The sequence below is a fragment of the Nansenia antarctica genome (genome assembly GCF_963989245.1).
Source record: "Nansenia antarctica genome assembly, chromosome: 4".
NCBI lineage: Eukaryota > Metazoa > Chordata > Actinopteri > Argentiniformes > Microstomatidae > Nansenia > Nansenia antarctica.
In genome coordinates, this window is record NC_137689.1 from 31,901,532 (window position 1) to 31,922,246 (window position 20,715).

Sequence of the window (20,715 nt, forward strand, 5' to 3'; positions counted from 1 at the left end):
CCGGCTCTGCCCTCCATAGTGACAGCTAGCAGCTCTCTCTCTCTCTCTCTCTCTCTAATGCAAATGTGTCTATGAAGCACACCCGTGCTCCCCCTCCCCCTATAACCCTGCCCACAATGCAGTTAACTCTCTCAGCACCACAGGGTTTGGAGAAGGAGACGTGGAGCCAGCGTTTTCACAGCGAGCGCTTGCATTCATCCCCTCAGCGAGCCACATGTGAGCGGGTGAGTCATACAGGACCGGGAGGCAGCAAGCACATCACATGTCTTCTCTCTGGCGCTGCGTTCCGCTTACGCCCCGCCAGCAGCCACGTGGTGTCACTTTAAACCAATTTCTGAATTTAGAGGACATCGTCGGCAATCTGTGTTTTGTTATTGAAATACCGGTATTTATTGGAGCGTATTTATTGTATGGACATGTCAAGTCATTTGATACTCTAATCAATAAAAAAAACTAATCATACAGTATCTGTACAATTTCAGAAACCTCCGATAACAACAGTAGGCATGGATTATTCATCCTAATATGTACAGGCCATCAGTAGAGAGCACCTCCTCACCGCCACGCTGTACTGGGCAGTAGCAGGATCACCCGGTCCTGTGTCTGACAACATTCATCAGGAGACACAAAAGCAACCAGATTACATTTTTTAAGATTACACATTTGGGGGGAGGTGGGTAGAGGGGCCAGCTAGGGGGCAGAATTAAGGTCAACAAATCAGACAGCTGCTGCCCAGTCCAGACACAAAGGACCCCCGGAGCAGAGGCTAGAAGCAGAGGCTAGAAGCAGAGGCTAGTCTGGGGCTCAACGACTCCTAAACCGCCTCCTTTTGTTTCTCTCCTTTCCTTTAGGAGCACTGATGAGTCATCAAGTCCCTGGACATCTGTGGTCTAATGCAGAGGACATGAGAGGACATGAGAGGACATGAGAGGAAGACCATTAAAACAACAGGGATGGGTAGAGGGGCAACCTCTTCAAACAACAACTAAGCAGTCAGCCCGCCAGGAGACATTCAAACACTCTCAAAGTCATAGATTGGGGGGCTTAGGTGGCGTAGCGGGTTAAGCGTCGACCATGTAACTGCAGGGTTCCCGGTTTGATTCCGGCCACGGACATATCCTGCATCTCATCCCTTCTCTCTCTCTCACCCATCCTTCCTGTCATCCCTTCTCTCTCTCTCACCCATCCTTCCTGTCATCCCTTCTCTCTCTCTCACCCATCCTTCCTGTCATCCCTTCTCTCTCTCTCACCCATCCTTCCTGTCAAAATATTTACTGTGTCTAACAATAGAAAGAAAAATATGAGTGGGACTGCCCCACTCAGAAAATAAATAAATCATTCATAGATTGATGAATTGACATACTTCTATATATACTGATTAGGGATGCGCCGATACCACTTTTCTTTGGCCGAGTACCAATATGAGTACTTAATAATACCATTACAGTTCTAACAATGACTTTGAAAACATGTTCTACTTTCATCAGCTGTTCCTCACTTCCTGACTAACAAATTAAATATGTGACAGGGTGTGGTGTGACAGGGTCTGGTATGACAGGGTATGACAGGGTCTGGTATGACAGGGTCTGGTGTGACTGGTGTGACAGGGTCTGGTATGACAGGGTCTTGTGTGACTGGTGTGACAGGGTGTGACAGGGTCTGGTATGACAGGGTGTGACAGGGTCTGGTATGACAGGGTCTGGTGTGACAGGGTGTGACAGGGTCTGGTATGACAGGGTGGGACAGGGTCTGGTATGACAGGGTCTGGTGTGACAGGGTGTGACAGGGTGTGACAGGGTCTGGTATGACAGGGTCTGGTGTGACAGGGTCTGGTGTGACAGGGTGTGACAGGGTCTGGTATGACAGGGTGTGACAGGGTCTGGTATGACAGGGTCTGGTGTGACAGGGTCTGGTGTGACAGGGTGTGACAGGGTCTGGTATGACAGGGTCTGGTGTGACAGGGTGTGGTATGACAGGGTCTGGTGTGACAGGGTCTGGTGTGACAGGGTCTGGTGTGACAGGGTGTGACAGGGTCTGGTATGACAGGGTGTGACAGGGTGTGACAGGGTCTGGTGTGACAGGGTCTGGTATGACAGGGTCTGGTGTGACAGGGTGTGACAGGGTCTGGTGTGACAGGGTCTGGTATGACAGGGTCTGGTGTGACAGGGTGTGACAGGGTCTGGTGTGACAGGGTCTGGTATGACAGGGTCTGGTATGACAGGGTGTGACAGGGTCTGGTGTGACAGGGTCTGGTATGACAGGGTGTGACAGGGTGTGACAGGGTCTGGTGTGACAGGGTCTGGTATGACAGGGTCTGGTATGACAGGGTGTGACAGCAAGATGGCGGCGCGCATAGTCGCTGCGGCTGGAGTGGCTTCAACACTGGTGTTCTTTAGTGTTTTTAAGTGCATTTGTATGTACATTTTTATTTTAGTACTTATAGGGAACGGTTATGTAAATAGTACCTACAGCAGGCACGACTTACTAGAAGTTGGTACGCAAAACGAGAAGACAGTAACAGCGGAGTTCCTGAAACAGCAAAGGATTCATCACGAGATCGCCCGCTTACCGGGAGAACCTTGGTACTCAGTCCCGACCCTGAGGCGCAAACGTCGGCGTAAGGACCGCAAGCAACGACGGGGCTGCAGGGGAGGCCTGTTAGCTAGGCTAAAGAGGAGCCCGGACAAGCCAGCTTTGCTGAGTATATTCCTATCCAACGTCAGGTCCCTGACCAATAAGATGGATGAATTGAGACTACAGGTTGCCAAAAATAACATTGTGGGAGATAGCTGTGTGATTATTCTCACTGAAACCTGGCTAAATGAAACTATCTTGGACTCCGCGATTAGCCTGGAGGGCCGCACTCTACACCGTGCGGACCGCACGCTGCTTAGCGGTAAGACTCGCGGAGGCGGCCTCATTATATCTACGAAGGATAGCTGGTGCTTAAACACGAAAACTGTAAGTAGCCACTGTTCCCCAAACCTGGAATACTTGACTGTTAAATGCCGACCCACTTACCTACCGAGGGAATTCAATGCAGTGTATATAACAAGCGTTTACATTGCACCGAATGCAGACGGTAGCTTAGCATTGGCGCGGCTATATGACGTCATCAGTGGTCAACAAAGCGCAGATCCACAGGCAATTCACATTATAGCAGGAGACTTCAATCATGTCGACCTGTACAGTACTGATGAGTCATCAAGTCCCTGGACATCTGTGGTCTAATGCAGAGGACATGAGAGGACATGAGAGGACATGAGAGGACATGAGAGGACATGAGAGGACATGAGAGGACATGAGAGGAAGACCATTAAAACAACAGGGATGGGTAGAGGGGCAACCTCTTCAAACAACAACTAAGCAGTCAGCCCGCCAGGAGACATTCAAACACTCTCAAAGTCATAGATTGGGGGGCTTAGGTGGCGTAGCGGGTTAAGCGTCGACCATGTAACTGCAGGGTTCCCGGTTTGATTACGGCCACGGACATATCCTGCATCTCATCCCTTCTCTCTCTCTCACCCATCCTTCCTGTCATCCCTTCTCTCTCTCTCACCCATCCTTCCTGTCATCCCTTCTCTCTCTCTCACCCATCCTTCCTGTCAAAATATTTACTGTGTCTAACAATAGAAAGAAAAATATGAGTGGGACTGCCCCACTCAGAAAATAAATAAATCATTCATAGATTGATGAATTGACATACTTCTATATATACTGATTAGGGATGCGCCGATACCACTTTTCTTTGGCCGAGTACCAATATGAGTACTTAATAATACCATTACAGTTCTAACAATGACTTTGAAAACATGTTCTACTTTCATCAGCTGTTCCTCACTTCCTGACTAACAAATTAAATATGTGACAGGGTGTGGTGTGACAGGGTCTGGTATGACAGGGTATGACAGGGTCTGGTATGACAGGGTCTGGTGTGACTGGTGTGACAGGGTCTGGTATGACAGGGTCTGGTGTGACTGGTGTGACAGGGTGTGACAGGGTCTGGTATGACAGGGTGTGACAGGGTCTGGTATGACAGGGTCTGGTGTGACTGGTGTGACAGGGTCTGGTATGACAGGGTGGGACAGGGTCTGGTATGACAGGGTCTGGTGTGACAGGGTGTGACAGGGTCTGGTATGACAGGGTCTGGTGTGACAGGGTGTGACAGGGTGTGACAGGGTCTGGTATGACAGGGTCTGGTGTGACAGGGTCTGGTGTGACAGGGTGTGACAGGGTCTGGTATGACAGGGTCTGGTGTGACAGGGTGTGGTATGACAGGGTCTGGTGTGACAGGGTCTGGTGTGACAGGGTCTGGTGTGACAGGGTCTGGTGTGACAGGGTCTGGTGTGACAGGGTCTGGTATGACAGGGTCTGGTGTGACAGGGTGTGACAGGGTCTGGTGTGACAGGGTCTGGTGTGACAGGGTCTGGTGTGACAGGGTCTGGTATGACAGGGTGTGACAGGGTGTGACAGGGTCTGGTGTGACAGGGTCTGGTATGACAGGGTGTGACAGCAAGATGGCGGCGCGCATAGTCGCTGCGGCTGGAGTGGCTTCAACACTGGTGTTCTTTAGTGTTTTTAAGTGCATTTGTATGTACATTTTTATTTTAGTACTTATAGGGAACGGTTATGTAAATAGTACCTACAGCAGGCACGACTTACTAGAAGTTGGTACGCAAAACGAGAAGACAGTAACAGCGGAGTTCCTGAAACAGCAAAGGATTCATCACGAGATCGCCCGCTTACCGGGAGAACCTTGGTACTCAGTCCCGACCCTGAGGCGCAAACGTCGGCGTAAGGACCGCAAGCAACGACGGGGCTGCAGGGGAGGCCTGTTAAGTAGGCTAAAGAGGAGCCCGGACAAGCCAGCTTTGCTGAGTATATTCCTATCCAACGTCAGGTCCCTGACCAATAAGATGGATGAATTGATTTGATTGATTGATTGAAAACTTTATTAGAAGATTTGCAGAAGTAGGTACATGAAAGTACATATTACATACAAGGTCAACTAAAAGGATAAAAACCCAAGAAAGCCACTGGCTTATTTCAATTGGGGTCCTTGATTTTCAATTCATCGTTACATGTAAGACAGACAGGGAAAAAAAAACAACTAGTACTATCTACACGATAATACAGACAAATAACTATTACTATCTACAAGATAAAAATACATCCATCATGGGAAGAACAATACTAGATATACAATACAACAAAACATCAGGTATGTACAGCGGGTAGGACAGGTGGGGACATACACCACAGGTGGGGGCGGGGGACAAAACACAAAGTATGTACAGTGGGTAGTTCGGGTCTTTTAATCTGATTTTTGATTTAGAGGGTCCAGTTACGGATTGCAGCCTCCTGTAAATGTTTTTTGAGAGTGGTTTTGAAGGTGGGCAGTGTTTTGCACTCCTTTAAGATTATAGGAAGGGCGTTCCACATTTTTACACATTTCCACATTTCCACATTTTTACACATTTCCACATGAGACTACAGGTTGCCAAAAATAACATTGTGGGAGATAGCTGTGTGATTATTCTCATTGAAACCTGGCTAAATGAAACTATCTTGGACTCCGCGATTAGCCTGGAGGGCCGCACTCTACACCGTGCGGACCGCAGGCTGCTTAGCGGTAAGACTCGCGGAGGCGGCCTCATTATATCTACGAAGGATAGCTGGTGCTTAAACACGAAAACTGTAAGTAGCCACTGTTCCCCAAACCTGGAATACTTGACTGTTAAATGCCGACCCACTTACCTACCGAGGGAATTCAATGCAGTGTATATAACAAGCGTTTACATTGCACCGAATGCAGACGGTAGCTTAGCATTGGCGCAGCTATATGACGTCATCAGTGGTCAACAAAGCGCAGATCCACAGGCAATTCACATTATAGCAGGAGACTTCAATCATGTCGACCTGAAGGCAGTACTACCCAAGTTCTATCAGCATGTTAAATGTGCAACAAGAGGAGAAAAAACACTGGACAAGGTATACACCAACATCAAACGTGCTTACAAGGCTAGACCGCTAGCTCATCTAGGCATGTCTGACCATGTGTCAATCCTCCTGATCCCAGCATACACTACCATGGGGAAAAGTGCTCCCATCACCACTAAGACTGTCAGAACCTGGCCAGAAGGGTCCGCTCCATTGCAGATCTGCCTAAATGACACCCCATGGCAGGAATATGAGCATGAGGACCTGGAACAGTTCACGTCGTCGGTTCTGAACCACATAGTGAACTGCACCAACTCAGTCACCGTGGACAAACGGGTCCGGGTCTACCCCAACACGAAGCCATGGATGACTGGGAAGGTCCAAAAACTGATCAACGAGAGGGACAACGCCTTCTTCGCAGGGAAGGGCACACCGCTGTACAGCACCACCAGGGCTAACCTAAAGCGCGGCATCAAAGAGGCCAAGGCAGACCACAGAGAGAAGATTGAGGAATGCTTCCTGAGCAACGACTCCAGGCGGATGTGGCAGGGGGTTCAGCACATGACAAACTTCAGAGCCAACAGGCTCACAGCCGCAGAGGACGACCCCCTGCTGGCGGAAAAGCTGAACTCCTTCTACGCCCGGTTCGACGAGGGGCGAACGGAGGTAACCACAACACAAACACCACTCTCTCCAGCTCTCAGCAGCCTCACCCTCACAGAGCATGAAGTGAGACGCGTGCTGAAGGCGGTGGACCCCAGGAAAGCCTCGGGGCCGGATGGTGTCCTGGGACGGGTGCTGAGGGACTGCGCCGACCAGCTGGCCGGGGTTTTCACCAACATCTTCAACCAGTCCCTGTCCCAGGCCACCATCCCACCCTGCCTGAAAACCTCAACTATCATCCCAGTCCCGAAGAAAAGCACAGTGCCTGAACGACTACCGCCCGGTGGCACTCACACCAATCATCATGAAGTGCTTCGAGAAACTAGTCCGGGCCCACATACTCACACGCCTCCCGCCCAACCTGGATCCATACCAGTTCACCTACAGAGCCCACAGGTCCACAGAGGACGCCATCGCGACGACTCTCCACGCCACTCTATCCCACCTGGAGAGGGGAAACAGCTACGCGAGACTGCTCTTTGTGGACTTCAGCTCCGCCTTCAACACCATCCTTCCAGACAGGCTAGTGACCAAACTACTAGACCTGGGTCTATCACACTCTATATGTGCATGGATCAAGGACTTCCTGACCGACCGCCCCCAGAGGGTGCGGGTGGGCCCCCACACCTCCACAGCCCTCAGACTCAGCCCGCACTGGGTCCCCCCAGGGCTGTGTGCTAAGCCCCATCCTCTACAACCTCTACACCTACGACTTCACCCCCGTCGACCCCAGCAACTCCATCGTAAAGTTTGCAGATGACACCACCGTGGTGGGCTGCATCTCGGGGGGGGACGAGGCGGCGTACAGGGATGAGGTAGAGCAACTGAGCAAGCTGTGCAAGGTTAACAACCTGCTGCTGAACAAGTCAAAGACCCAGGAAATCATCGTAGACTTCAGGAGGAAAAAGTCTGAGATCCAGCCCCTGCTCATCGACGGAGAGAGCGTGGAGAGAGTCTCAACCCTCCGATTCCTGGGGGTGCACATGCAGGATGACCTGTCCTGGAAGGACAACACAAAAGCCACCATCAAGAAGGCACAACAGCGGCTATACATCCTGAGAGTCCTCGGGAAGGAACACAGCAAGCAGGAGATACTGGTGACCTTCTACCGCGGCGCAGTGGAGAGCGTCCTCACCTACGGCATCTGCAACTGGTTCTCCAGCTGCACAACCGCAGAGAGAAATGCGCTACAGAGAGTCGTGAGAACAGCCCAGAAGATCACCGGCGCCCCCCTCCCCTCTCTGGAAGAGCTGTACAACACACGCTGTCTCAGGAAGGCCTCCAAGATCTCCAGAGACCCGACCCACCCTGGGTACGAACACTTTACCCGGCTGCTCTCGAAAAGGCGGTACAGGACCATGGCCGCAAGGACAAACAGACTGAAGAACAGCTTCTACCCCAGGGCCATCCAGGCCCTGAACACAGCAAAGACCTAGGTTCTGGGCCCTGGACAGTCTGGACGGATTGATGGCAGCTGCTGGACTGAAAAAATCAGGTGTAGTGCTGAGGCACAAATATGTACATTTCAAGCCTGCAAACTGCGACACTTTAAATGAATGTGCAATAACACTATGTGCAATATGACAACCCTAGTCGTCTATCTGTACAGTATAGTATAGTGGATAGTGTACATAGCCTTTATTTATGTAAACCAGCTCCTTCCCTTCCCTTTTTTAAAGTTTTTTTTTTTTCTTTCCTAACACCAGGGGTGCCACCCCTCCTAAATTTCGTTGTTTGGTACCTGTACTATAGCAATGACAATAAAGACCATTCATTCATTCATTCATTCACAGGGTCTGGTGTGACAGGGTGTGACAGGGTCTGGTATGACAGGGTGTGACAGGGTCTGGTATGACAGGGTGTGACAGGGTCTGGTGTGACAGGGTCTGGTGTGACAGGGTGTGACAGGGTCTGGTGTGACTGGTGTGACAGGGTGTGACAGGGTCTGGTATGACAGGGTGTGACAGGGTCTGGTATGACAGGGTGTGACGGGGTGTGACAGGGTCTGGTATGACAGGGTGTGACAGGGTGTGACAGGGTCTGGTATGACAGGGTGTGACGGGGTGTGACAGGGTGTGGTATGACAGGGTCTGGTGTGACAGGGTCTGGTGTGACAGGGTGTGACAGGGTCTGGTGTGACAGGGTATGACAGGGTCTGGTATGACAGGGTCTGGTGTGACAGGGTCTGGTGTGACAGGGTGTGACAGGGTCTGGTGTGACAGGGTCTGGTGTGACAGGGTCTGGTGTGACAGGGTGTGACGGGGTGTGACAGGGTGTGGTATGACAGGGTCTGGTGTGACAGGGTCTGGTGTGACAGGGTGTGACAGGGTCTGGTGTGACAGGGTGTGACAGGGTCTGGTGTGACAGGGTCTGGTGTGACAGGGTGTGACAGGGTCTGGTGTGACAGGGTGTGACAGGGTCTGGTGTGACAGGGTCTGGTGTGACTGGGTCTGGTATGACAGGGTCTGGTGTGACAGGGTCTGGTATGACAGGGTGTGACAGGGTGTGACAGGGTGTGACAGGGTCTGGTGTTTTGGTCCCCAAGTTCCCAAGGTTTTACAGATTATGAAATGTAAGATTGTAAGCTTTCAAATTATGTGTCGTACATTGAAATCTTGAAAAAAGTTGAAGAAGATATGCTTATTTGAATGTTGGTACAGTTCAAACCAAATACCAGAGAAAATCGCTCTGAATCAAAACAGACACGTTTGCTACGGCGTTGCTATCACGTTGGTATCTAGCTATCAACTAATAAAAACATTGCTATGTAACTAATCTAACTGCATGTTTAGCACATCACAACATGCTGATAGAACATGAACATGCTTAAAAACACATAACTACATATAACTAGATCATCACAGTCCTTGCTTTGTGAACAGTTTGTTTACATGTATCACTAGAGGTTCAGATCAAAGATCCGTGATGCAGCGGTTTGAGACCGGCCGGTTTCTAGTTGCGGCGGTCTGAATCACCCTGCCAAGTCATCGCAAGGCGTCTCCAAAGACCCAGCTGAAAGAGAAGGGTCCAGCTGCATCCGCAGGGTGTCGACACCCGGACGCATGAAGACCATATTTGGGTCGAGCGTGTCATCACATAAGTAACCGCGAGAAACCTCGAGATTTTAAAGGACTTTAGAGGACCGCAAGATTTTAAAGGACAATGGCAAATACAGCTCAGGTGAGAATTTCTATGTTATAGTTTTCATATATGTATTTATTATTTAGGTTGTTGGATGTGTTACGCATTTGGCTGTTTCACACATAGTTTTGTTCATAAATCAGGCTTGGCTAACTGGGTAATCCTACGTGGTTTAGCGTTATCAGATATTAGATTAGATTCAACTTTATTGTCATTGCTGAGTACAAGTACCAACAACAAAATGCAGATTGGCATATAACCAGAAGTGCATATAGTGACAAAACAAAGATAATTCTATACAGTAGGGATGCACGATATTATCGGCCCGATATTGGGAAATTAATGTTATTAAATATTTATCGGTTTTATTACATTTTAGCCGATATCCGGTTGTTAAGTCTGACGTCAAACGTGACGTTTTGCAATTTCCAGGTCCAAACCAGAAATTCTCCGCACCAGAATACCAGTGTACTACAGAGGTAGAATGACAGTTTAATCGTTTTTTAGACTCAGATCTATTCATACAACAAGGGACACAGCACTTTCCCGTTTTCCCCATATTGTCAGGGTATTTGAGCCTCGGAAAAGCGCTATATAAATATAATTAATATTTATTATTATTGCGGCATTTCGAAGACAGCGCCTCAGCCAACTTTGGACCCGGAAACACGTCACGACTTAACAACCGAATAGAGCCGATAATATGAAGCCGGAAATATTTCCGGTTCCGGTTGTCGTGCTCATGATGCTGCGCCTGCGTACAGCCATGCAGTCAATTAACGGTAAGCTAAGGTAAATAGATAGCCAATGTTAGCTAGTGCTAATGTTCACCATCTCTGTAGTCTGCTCTAAAATACGCAATCAAACTGTGCAGGCAACCCATGCTGTTCTGTGAATGAGACGAGCTATTGACTGATGGCTTTCTACTGCCAAATCATATTATTACAGCAAACATGTCGGTAGTTTGGCATCTGTTCTCTGAACAACAAGGAGAGGCTCATTCCGACATTGACTTCTGTTTTCGTTTTCGCGATTTCAAAATAAAAGCGCGAGCTAAGTGTTGTTGAAAATGAATGACACATCGCTGGTCAACTAACACAGCTTGTTTTGTGAGCCTGCTAACAATGTAAAGTAGTGTTCTAGTTAACTAGGTAACAATGTAAAGTAGTGTTCTAGTTAACTAGGTAGCAGTGGGGATTACTCACCCAATCCATGCATTGCAATAGTTTGGCTTGACTAGCGAGTGTGATGTGATTTTCAACAATGTTGAAATGTATTTCCTTTTTTTTAATAAATGAACATTTGAAGAGTCAGAAGTGTTCTCTTTGTTGTGTTAACAATAGTGATGTAAGTTAGATTTGGTGAGATCACTATGGAATATTAAATCATCAATCTTTGCTCACTACATAGCCTTTCTTACCTTCAGGTGTGCATGAACTACAGGTTATCAACTGTGAAATTATATCTGTTCTCATATCGGTTATCATATCGGTTATCAGCCACGAGAAGCGGGTAAACATCGGTTATCGGTATCGGTTGGAAAAAATGCATATCGTGCATCCCTAATATACAGTTATGAGCTATGTACAGTTCAGTGTTTCCTCTACATGCATTTCATCGTGGCGGGCCGCCACGATGGAATTTCCTCCGCCACCATTCAGATTTCTCAAAAAAAAATAAAAAAAAAATAGGCCGCTTTTCAGACCTTCACAGCGCTAGACACACCCACAAGCGCGAAGCGACGCGCTTGCAAAACTGTTTTGTGATTGGTCGAATACATCTAGGCTGCGTCTAGTCTACAAACTACGATCCTCCACTCCTATCACCGTGGACACAGCAAGGAGCGAATTCCCGGGTAGAAATATTTCCTCTCCCCGCTGTCAGCGGTAAGCGGTACTTTCCTCCAGCAGCGGTAAATGAGGCACCCTTTGCGGCTTAATAACTTTGGTTCTCCGGGGGTTACGGTAAAAATTCCAATGTGTCCGGAAAGAGGACAAGCCATGGAATCGAAAAGTTTTTGAATGGAGTCGATCCTCCACTCCTATCACCGTGGACACAGCAAGGAGCGAATTCCCGGGTAGAAATATTTCCTCTCCCCGCTGTCAGTGGTAAGCGGTACTTTCCTCCAGCAGCGGTAAATGAGGCACCCTTTGCGGCTTAATAACTTTGGTTCTCCGGGGGTTACGGTAAAAATTCCAACGTGTCCGGAAAGAGTCGTGGGAGACGATTTTTTTATTGACAACGGAATTACATGCTGGAAAAACATGCAGACACAGACAATAAGAGACACACGGGAGAAGTACAGGAAAACATTTTATTTTTTTGGGCCATCCTCGAGTTTTGGCTGAAATTACGTCGTTGTTTTGAGCGCGCGTGCGCGTTTCATGCGCGTGCACGCGAAAAAATCGCGCGCGCGCGGTCAGCGCTACCCGCCACCATTGTAAAAATTCCTGGAGGAAACACTGCAGTTAATGTATTTCTATTCTATTTTTATTTATATCCCCCCTATTTATGTCTATTTATGTCTAATTATTGTTTTTTTTTATTATCTGTGGACTGTGTTTCCAATAAGAAAGCCATGGAAATGTATAAATGTGGACCACAGTATGACTTGAGGTAAGCTGGAGAGTGCTAATACAATTTCCATGACAGTGGATGCATGCGAGTTTCTTAAATTATGTATTAATCACTTCTTTATAACATTTTGTCTCAACAGTGAGAAGCAGCTGTTTGACCATTACATGGTCGAAAATTTGAGCGAAGAAGAAAAAAGGAAGCTGAAAGACCATAGAGACAATGTTAAAAGAGCATTGGCGATAAAGTGCAAACAGCAATGATTTATCACTCATAAGATACACACCGGCGAGACCCCTAAGGTCTAGTGGCACTTTTCCTGGAGGCGCTGTGTACAGGTTTTTCGCCCCTGCTTGCCTGCCGTGCGCCGGGCTCCCTGGGCCTCTCCTCGGGGGCCCCCGGCCGGCCTGCGTGCTTGGTCTGTTCTGCCGCTGGGGCACCTGACCCGGCTAGCCTCGTGCAGGGCTATGATAGTCTGAGCCTGGTGGGCTGGGCCGGGTGTGCCGGTGGTGGGGCGGGTCGGGCGTGTGGGATCCCTCAGGGGGGTTGTGGGGGCCGCGGCTTTGCACTGGTGGGCAAACTGGTAAGTAGTCGCTCTACGACTAGAGGGCTGCAGGGGAATTTTCCTGGATGCACAGTGCACAGGTTTTTTACCCTTGCGTCCTTTTGACCAAGCTATCACTGGAACCTGGACACTGGACACAACATGAACACTACACTACACTGAACATATGTCATTATGTGAAGCGCATTGAGTCGCATCTTGTGAGATGCGCTATACAAATAAAACTTGAATTGATTTGATCCCTTGTACACTTTTTTGGGCATTTCTGTTGCAACACACCTGTACATTCTGCACTCTACCCTGTTTAGGCCCTTATTTTACTCTAGACAGAAGGGTTGTAACACTTGTTATTAATTCCATTTGGTATACCTCATAAACCTTCTTGCATTTCTGGTGTTTGCATTTTACATATTCTAAATATATGCTATCTACATGTCGCACTGGATGGGGTTAGTGCTGTTGACTCATCAGAAAGTAAAGACTAATTCACAGAGTGTATGAAGATTCCAGTAAGGGTTTTGTGAAGGAGCCCTAGTGCTGACTCATCAGAAATAGGATGTTTTATTTAGCTCATCAGTGGGCACCCAGCACCTTGGACACCTCCAGCCCAGCACCTTGCACCACGGTTCCTGCCCTGCTCCATGGATTACAACGATGATCGCCTGACCCTTTCCTGACTCCACCAAGTCCTTTGCCTGACCCCTCAAACCTGTTTGACCTAATAAAGTCCCACACCTGGGGTCATTGACATTCATTTATTTATATACAGTTACAGGGGTGCAAACTGGCGATGGTCCAAAAAGGTGACACTTTTTTTTTGCCCGTAGATGGTTAGCTCTATCATTAACAGTGGTCTAACAATGATGCGCGTGTAAGTAGCGATGGCCCTGACCTTAACACCCTCATAATTAATGTAAGCAACCTGTTCTCAAAATAATTATGCGGGTTCCTGCAGGTTTCAACAAGTTACATTTAAGACCTTTATTAGACCACTTTTAATAGATTTTAAGACCTATTGAGCAAGTATTGGTATTAGACTCACATTCGTTGATTATTTTCATTAGCAATGCTGGGTGATCTGTTCTGTTGCATATAGAACAATGATAATGTAAGTTAGCCTACTCTATCAATTTCTTGATTAATTTCCATTGCTTCTCAACACATTAGATATAATAGCATAAATAACAGAATAAACTCACACACTTACTCACACTCACTTACACTGCATAGCCTACATACTGAGATATGGCGCACACACACACACCTCTCACAGGAGGTCCACACACACACACACACACACACACACTATATTTACTAAACCACACATACCGTTTCTACCACTGCAAGTTTGAAGAAATTCTAACTTCACATGCCTACAGTTGAATCGCCTCCTACGGCGATTATCGTATCGAGGCCTCTTGTCTTATCATTTCACGTGGCAAAATATCGGGGTTTTGGGCGCAGCTTAACCAATGTTACACGAGCAATAAGTGTGCGATAAGTTTTGTTTTATATGTTGTCTCTCATCTGCACGCGTCGTATTCCCACGCAGTGGGTCTGGCGACAATAATACATTTTCCGGTCTGACTTTTTAAATAAAAATAAAATCGATTCTACGCAAGTCTAAAGCACACAGAAGCCATTAAAAATATATATTTTGAAAGTCTCGCCCTTTGTCTGATCCTGATGTTATAGAAGCAGTGTAGCAGCAGGTTAAAAGCGAGGTAAAGGGGGACCCGAGACAGTCTCGGGCAGCGTTCGTAAATTCGCTCTGCGCACTGGGCTCAACGTCATAAAGGGACCAAGTAATTTGATTGGACAAGAGGCATTCCACGACTGCTGATCAGATTTCCAGAGCGAATTTACGAACGCAGCCTAGGGCAAACCACTCGCCGACTCGTTTTTTTCATAACACGAAACTTGAAGTTGTAAAGTACACACTCGATATAATAAACAACAGTTTAACAATCACTAAATACTTATAATGATCATCTAATTATGTGTAGTTATGTGTTTCTAGCATGTCGATGTTCTATCAGGTAAATTCGCTAGAACTAACCTCCATACCCTGGTTCAGAAGAAGAAATCAGTCCTTCGTCACTTACATCGTCGTCCTCGATGAAACTTTTAGGTGGATTGGTTACCCTAGCCTAGATGGTCTTTGTGACATTTCACAATCACAAATATATACAGTATGTACAGAAACTCACTAAAGTATAAAACACCGCTAAAATACTGCTTCTCTTCAAATCACTCCATGACACTTTGAGGTCAGTGCATTTGTTTTTTTGGTGAACTACCGTAATAACCCTAAATGGCTAGAGAGTGCAACTTCTGTGCTTTCGGAAACTGTTGGATTTTTTTCGATTGCACATATAGTTCAAGAATTACGATAGTTTGAACGAACCCTGTAAATTCCTGTTGAGAAGTTATCGCAACATAGACATACAGTAACTTCTATGTTATTTTATTTGATTACTTCTTATGTTTCTACATCCATCTTAAGAACTTTTTAAGACGTTTTATTTCAACTGCAGCAGAGTTTAGCAGACAGGAAGATGTTAGCTTGGGCATTATGTGACTTGGATGAGATGAGATGTAGACCCCCCCCCCCCCACTCCCCAAATATTTTTGCAGATCTGCATGATTCACGTAGGTCACCTATTTTGAGGTAAAAACGGCGAATTTCACCTAAAGGTGACAAGTTTGCACCACTGAGTTAGGTCTGGAAGTATTTGGACAGTGACACAATTTCCATAATTGTGGCTCTGTATGCCACCACAAAGGATTTGAAATGAAACAATCAAGATGTAATTGAAGTGCATACTTTCAGCTTTAATTCAAGGGGTTGAACAAAAATATTGTATGAAACGTTTAGGAATTGCAACCATTTTTATACACAGTCTCCTATTTTCAGGAGCTCAAAAGTAATTGGACAAATGAACATAATCATAAATACAATTTTCATTTTTAATACTTTGTCGAGAATCCTTTGCAGGCAATGACTGCCTGAAGTCTGGAACACATGGACATCACCAAATGCTGTGTTTCCTCCTTTGTGATGCTTTGTTCGTGGGTCTTTCTGCCTTTAGTTTTGTCTTCAGCAAGTGAAATGCATGCTTGATTGGGTTGAGATCAGGTGATTGACTCTGGCCATTGCAGAATATTCCACTTCTTTGCCATAAAAAAAGTCCTGGGTTGCTTACACAGTATGTTTTGGGTCATTGTCCATCTGTATTGTGAAGCACCATCCAATCAACTTTGCTGAATTTGTCTGAATCTGAGCACAGAATATCCCTAAACACTTCAGAATTCATCTGTCTGCTTCTGTCTTCTGTCACATCATCAATAAACACTAGTGACCCAGTGCCATTGGAAGCCATGCATGTCCATGTCATCACACTGCCTCCACGTTTTTTTACAGATGATGTGGTATGCATCGGATCATGAGCCGTTCCAAGCCTTCTCCATACTTTTTTCTTCCCATCATTCTGGTACAGGTTGATCTTAGTTCCATCGGTCCAAAGAATGCTGTTCCAGAACAGGGCTGGCTTTTTTAGATGTTTTTTGTCAAAGTCTAATCTGGCCTTTCTATTCTTGAGGCTTATGAATGGCTTGCACCTTGTGGTGAACCCTCTGTATTTGCTTGTGTGAAGTCTTTCTTTTATGGTACACATGTATAATGATACTAGGGCTGGGTTAAAAAAATCGATTTCCCGATTCTGAATCGATCTTCATTAAATGAGCGATTTATCGATTCATAAATCCCGAGATCGATCGATCTTTATTTATTGATTTATTTATTTTGCTTGCAGCTTCAACCCGCAACGAGATCTCGTGGCCAGATCTCGCGCTACAATAATTTATCATATCTCACGCAACGTGAGGTCTCAACACTAAAATCTAAAAACATGGCGATGGCAGGGACACTCAAGTCACCACCAGGCTTAAAGTCAGATGTCTGGGTGCATTTTGGTTTTAAAAAATGTGACGATAGAGATGAGCTGGACAAAAGCAAAGTCATATGTAAATAAAAAGTACATTCATGTAACTGCTTTGGAGTCAATTCATTGATATGTTTAACAATGCTACATGTTATAGGGTTCCTTGAACCATTTATAGCATTAGTTCGGAGAATCTCTTTCATATTCAAGCAAAAAATGTATATTGTAACTAGATCGAATCGGAATCGAATCGAATCGAATCTGGAGCTGTGAATCGGAATCGAATCGTTTTGGGAAATCAGTGGCGATACCCAGCCCTAAATGATACGCCTACCTCCTGGAGACTGTTCTTCACTTGGCTGGATGTTGTGATGGGGTTTTTCTTTACCATGTAAAGCAGTGGTCTTCAACCGGGGGTCCGCGACCCCTAGGCGGTCCGCAGAGGTACTGCAGGGGGTCTGCCAATTTTTGTCATAATAATTGACATTTTTCACCAAAATAATCAGTGAGAATTAAAAAATATAACAAAAATGATATTGAGTAAAGTACAAGCATTAATAGGCAATAATAAGCTACTTTTGACAAAAACTATTGACAAAATAAATGATGCCCATGATTCTAGAGTCTCACATAACGTCAGCTAAAAAAATTAAATAAAACACCTGTCTAGCAAGCTAGGTGTTGGCTAAAACGCTGCAGTTCGGTCTTCATTGCGAAATTAACGTTAATTAATAACTAGCATAACGTTACTAATTTAGTTAGTTTGATAATAACAAACCCGCCTCTTTGCTTCTCTATGCGCCGCTATAACGCGCTCCTTTACCATTCCGAGGTCAGATGGCTTTCCCGTGGATCAGTATTGGCGCGCGTCTTTGAATTACGCACAGCTATCCACGAGATTCTGCTACCGCGCGGAGCTGGCTGCGCATTTCAATGCATTTCCGCGGATTCCGCGGTGCCCTCGTCTGACGTGAAATGCGCAATTGTTGATCACTTGGAGGCACTCGAAAGTCAATTTGAGAAGTACTTTTCTGAGACTGAGTCTTGGAGAAAGCACAAGACATGGATACGGTTTCCATGCAAAGACAATGCATCCGACGCGGCGCCTAAACCTGACAGGCGCTGAGGAAGATCAGCTGATCGACCTAACCACAGACAGTACACACAATAATGTGTACGAGTCACAGCCTCTCACCCAGTTCTCGATGAGCCTCTTGCCTTTTGCAACAACTTATCTTTGTGAAAGTGGATTCTCCTCCCTCACCTACCTGAAGAGCAAATACCGTTCCAGACAGCAGTCATGATGAGCAACATGATGCTCTGCCTGACCACCTCCATCTCCCCCAGAATAGACAGGGTGTGTACCACCCACCAGGGCCAGTCATCTCACTGAGGTAGGCATACCTGGCTTCCTGAAGCTAAAAGTTTCATTGTTGAAAAATTATAATAATAAAAAAATATAAGCCTCATCAACAACAACAACAACAACAACAATAATAATAACCAATCATAATTATGCATGAACGTTTTATCAATCATAAACACATATAGGCTAATAACCCAGTATATAAATAGGTTAATACGGTGAAAGAAAAGGTGAATAAAGTAAATATAAAAGTTATTATAGGCTTTAAAATGTGAGACATTTAAAAATATATATTACATGTGGGGGTCCCTGTTCTGTTTGTCTCTCATCCAAGGGGTCCTTGGGATGAAAAAGGTTGAAGACCCCTGATGTAAAGGATCCTGTGATCATCCACCACTCTTGTCTTCCATGGACATCCAGACCTTTTTGTGGTGCCGAGCTCACCAGTGCGTTCTTTTTTTTCTCAGAATGTACCAAATGTAATTTGGCCACTATTAATGTTCCCACTATCTCTCTGATGGATTTTGTTTTTGTTTTTACAGCCTAAGGATGGCCTGTTTCACTTGCATTGAGAGCTCTGTTGACTGCATGTTGTGCGTATACAGCAACAGCTTCCAAATGCAAATGCCACACTTGGAATCAACTCAGACCTTTTACCTGCTTAATTGATAAAGAAATAATGAAGGAATAAATAGGCCACACTGGCCCATAAAACAGCTTTTGAGTCAATTGTCCAATTACTTTTGGTTATTATATAAGAGCTATAATTCATAAACCCTTCCTTCAATTTGGATGTGAATACCCTTAACCTAAAGCTGAGAGTCTGCACTTTAAGCCCACTCCTATTTCTAGGAGTAATATTAGACAGTAAATTCTGTTGGAAATCTCATATAAGATACGTTAGATCCAAAGTATCAAGGAGTATTGCAGTATTGTGCAGGGCAAAACATATTCTGGAACAGAGGATGTTGTATACTCTATATTGTTGTCTTGTCTTACCCCATTTGAGTTACTGTGTGGAGATATGGGGAAATGCATATAAAATCACTTTAAACCCATTGATTACACTACAGAAAAAAGCTATGAGAATTGTACATAAAGTCGGATATCGTGATCACACAAATAACTTGTTCCTAATGTCAAATGCCTTAAAGCTCATGGACTTATTCAAATTTAAATTGGCACAGTTAATGTATAAAGCAAAGACTCAAGAACCCCCAGGTAACATTAACAAATTATTTATAGAGAGGGATAAGGGATATCATTTGAGAGGTAACCACAACTTTAACAAGGGTTATGCTCGCACCCATCTCAGGAGCAGGTGCATATCATTCTACGGAGTTACCACATGGAATGGGCTAGAGGAAAATATGAAGGAAAGCAGAAATATTGCTCTATTTGAAAAAAGAAAAAAGATTTTTGTTAAATACCAAAATTAGGAAAGGGAAGGTTGTTAATCTTCTGGAAACTAAGGTGTGGTTTTCTGTGTCTTTTTCTTCTGTATAACATTGTGGATACTGATGTTTGTTATTTATTTATTTTGTGTTGTTTCAGTATTAACAATGGAAAATTATGTTTATTTATTTATTTTGTGTTGTATCAATATTAAGAATGAAAAAGTATTAGAACGGATGATACTGAAATATATGTATTAATTAATTGGATTATATAATGTAAGTATAATTGTTAAGTATAAACAGGGGTAGGACAGGATAAGCCTAGGCTTCTTCCTACTCCTTTTCGAACAATTGATAGGACTGTACTCTACATACTAGTTATTTGTTATTTATTATTTTATTTTTAAATCATGTTCGAAATAAAGATTCATTCATTCATATTCATTATATGACTGTAACTTGTGTATGACTGTAACTAAGATGTTTTGGTAAACAGCTAAAATAACACAAATTCTGTCTGTGACCAAATATATATGGGCCTAACTGTAGAATCCATTGCTGGAAATGTGTTTATTTGGTTTGTTAAAAACTAAGCATTAAGTGAATAGGACGAAAATTATCTGTCATATCCATAAATACTTGAAATACGAAAATTATCTATCTCATAAATGATCTATCTCATATCAAAATATCCATAAATATTCACCAGGAAAATTTGAATCTGTATTCACCAGGAAAATTTGAATTTGAATCTGTATGGGGCCCTATGACTAATTACATGTCTAAACTAAAGACACTACAGGACAATTAAACTTATTCTAATGCCTAATTCAAAGATGACACTGACCACTCTGCAAACTACCTACAGGGTTATATCTAATTTTCTGTAAGACTGGATGATGTCTCCACTGCATTGTTTTTGTTGTATGTTGTTTCTTATTTTTTTCTTTCTTTTATGACAAGTGATGATGAATAATTGACCTTGTGTTGATGCTTGTTGTCAGTGCAAATGTAGTAGAATGTGTGTATAGGACCGGGGTGGGGGGGAGAAAAAGGGGGAAAAATTTGGACCTTGAATGTACGTACATTGACTTCCGAATGTCTATTGTTCAATAAAAATATATA

At 45.0% G+C, this 20,715-nt stretch overlaps 1 protein-coding gene across 1 annotated transcript in view; it reads right to left on the bottom strand.

The window, feature by feature from the left end:
• LOC308155973 (uncharacterized protein) overlaps positions 1-20,715 on the bottom strand; it is a gene marked incomplete at its 3' end in the record, with an annotated part of 43,840 nt that overhangs the window by 755 nt on the left and 22,370 nt on the right. The gene's annotated exons all lie outside the window — the stretch shown is intronic.